Source organism: Bison bison, unplaced genomic scaffold (assembly GCF_000754665.1).
Source record: "Bison bison bison isolate TAMUID 2011002044 unplaced genomic scaffold, Bison_UMD1.0 scf7180017864191, whole genome shotgun sequence".
In the NCBI taxonomy this organism is placed as follows: Eukaryota; Metazoa; Chordata; class Mammalia; order Artiodactyla; family Bovidae; genus Bison; species Bison bison.
In genome coordinates this window covers 372964-375780 of record NW_011494763.1, presented here as the reverse complement: position 1 = coordinate 375780, position 2817 = coordinate 372964, and the positions used below count along the sequence as shown (strand labels likewise).

At 45.1% G+C, this 2817-nt stretch overlaps 1 non-coding gene across 1 annotated transcript; it reads right to left on the bottom strand.

Moving 5' to 3' along the window:
• On the bottom strand, positions 1-72 carry TRNAC-GCA. The gene has a single exon. It is a non-coding gene; the product is annotated as a tRNA-Cys (tRNA).
• Positions 73-2817: the final 2745 nt, after the last annotated feature.

Genomic DNA, 2817 nt, shown 5'->3' with positions numbered 1-2817 from the left:
AGGGGGCACCCGGATTTGAACCGGGGACCTCTTGATCTGCAGTCAAATGCTCTACCCCTGAGCTATACCCCCTTGCTCCACAATGGTTTCTCAATACCCTACTTCAAGTGTGTTACCACACCCAAGCATTCCATAGCTACTGTAAATTCTATTCATTCCTCACCGCCTCTGAAACTGGCGAAGCCACCACAAACTGACTGGAGTCCATTCTCGGGCCATGAGTTCACCTTTGCAGCCCCCGAGGCCCCGCCCTTGTCCAAGAGGTACCTTTCCATTCTAGTTGCCACCAGCACTGCCGGCAGCGGGGAGGGAGGCACCATGTTTGAGAACTAGGACTTTTAGGGTTGAGACCCCCCCCTCAGCGTTCTTCCTCCCTTTCCTCCTCCCCCAGCTCCTCTGACCCCACCCCCCGCTCTGCGCCAGCCTCCTTGCCTCAGCCTCCTTCCTTCCCTGACCCTCCATGGCACACTCAGCCCTCCCGGCCTGGTCCCTGCCTGAGGCGGTGTCCTAGGGGCTGAACCCAGGGGAGACTCGAGGAGAGGTGGCGCCAAGATCCTTCGGGGAGCACAATCGGGGAACCTAAGACCAGGCGTTCAGTTCAGTTGCTCAGTCGTGTCCGACTATTTGTGATCCCATGGACTGCAGCACTCCAGGCTTCCCTGTCCATCACCATCTCCCAGAGGTTGCTCAAACTCGTCCATCGAGTCAGTGATGCCATCCAACCATCTCATCTTCTGTCGTCCCCTTCTCCTCATGCCTTCAATCTTTCCCAGCATCAGGGTCTTTTCCAATGAGTCAGTTCTTCACACCAGGTAGCCAAAGTATCAGAGTCTCAGCTTCAGCATCAGTTCTCCCAATGAATGTTCAGGACTTTATTTCCTTTAAGATTGACTGGTTGGATCTCCTTACAATCCAAGGGACTCTCAAGCGTCTTCTCCAACACCACAGTTCAAAAGCATCAATTCTTCAGTGCTCAGCCTTCTTTATGGTCCAACTGTCACATCCATACATGACTACTGGAAAAACCATAGCTTTGACTAGATGGACCTTTGCTGGCAAAGTAATGTCTCTGCTTTTTAAATATGCTGTCTAGGTTGGTCATAGCTTTTCTTTCAAGAAGCAAGCGTCTTTCAATTTCATGACCAGATACGTAAAGGCGGTTATCTGGGGGCCTACAGGCTGGGACCAAGGGTCGCTGCTATGTGGTCAGAGCTCTTTCCTTCTGGCCTGCGGTGGGAGATCCTGGGTCCTGTGTGTGCCTGTCCCCTTGCAGACTTCCAGACACCCCGTATCAGGTCCAAACAGAGGAATATTATTCAGTGATGAAAAATAACTAGCTATCAAGCCACAAAAAGGCATGGAGGAACATTACATTCATATTGCTAAGTGAAAGAGGCCAGTTTGAAAAGGCCATATAGTGTACACTTCCGACTAGATGACATTCTGGAAAAGGCAAAACTGTAAAGACAGCAAACAGATCAGTGGTTGCCTGGGATTTAGGGTGGGAGAGTGGGATGAATAGGTACAGCAGGGGAATTTTTAGGGCAGTGAAACTATTCTGAAGGATATTGTAATTGTGGGTACATGACATTATGCATTTGTCAAAACCCACAAAACCATATGATACCAAGCATGGACCTTAATGTTAACCATGGCCATTGGTTAATATGAATGCATCAACATTCATTTGTTATTTTTAATAAAGGTCACACTAAATCAAATCCCTTACCATTATAAAATGGAAGTGACAGATTGAAGGAATTAGATCTGATAGAAAGAGTGCCTGAAAAACTATGGATGGAGGTTCATAACATTGTACAGGAGACTGGGACCAAAACCATCCCCAAGGAAAAGAAATGCAAAACGGCAAAATGGTTGTCTGAGGAAGCCTTACAAATATCTGAGAAAAGAAGAGAAGTGAAAGGCAAAGGAGAAAAGGAAAGATATATCCATCCACTGAAGAGTTCCAAAGAATAGCAAGGAGAGATAAGAAAGCCTTCTTAAGTGATCAGTGCAAAGAAATAGAGGAAAACAATAGAATGGGAAAGACTAGATATTTCTTCAAGAAAATTAGAGATACCAAGGGAACATTTCATGCAAAGATGGGCACAATAAAGGACAGAAATGGAACGGACTTAACAGAAGCAGAAGATATTAAGAAGAGGTGGCAGGAATACGGAAGAGCTATACAAAAAAGATCTTCATGACCCAGATAACCACAATAGTGTGATCACTCATCTAGAGCCAGACATCCTGGAGTGGGAAGTCAAGTGGGCCTTAGAAAGCATCATTAGAAACAAAGCTAGAGTATGTGATGGAATTCCAGCTGAGCTATTTCAAATCCTAAAAGATGATGCTGTGAAAGTGCTGCACTCAATATGCCAGCAAATTTGGAAAACTCAGCAGGACTTTTCATTCCAAAGTCTCACAGGACTTTTCATTCCAATCCCCAAAAAGGCAATGCCAAAGAATGTTCAAACTACTGCACAATTGCACTCCTTTCACACATTAGCAAAGTAATGCTCAAAATTCTCCAAGATAGACTTCAATAGTAAATGAACCAAGAACTTCCAGAGGTTCAAGCTGGATTTAGAAAAGGCAGAGAAACCAGAGATCAAATTGCCAACATCTGCTGGATCATAGAAAAAGCAAGAGAATTCCAGAAAAACATCTACCTCTGCTTCATTGATTATGCTAAAGCATTTAACTGTGTGCATCACAACAAACTGTAGAAAATTCTTAAAGAGTTGGGAATACCAGACCACCTTACCTGTCTTCTGAGAAACCTATATGCAGGTCAAAAACAACAGTTAGAAT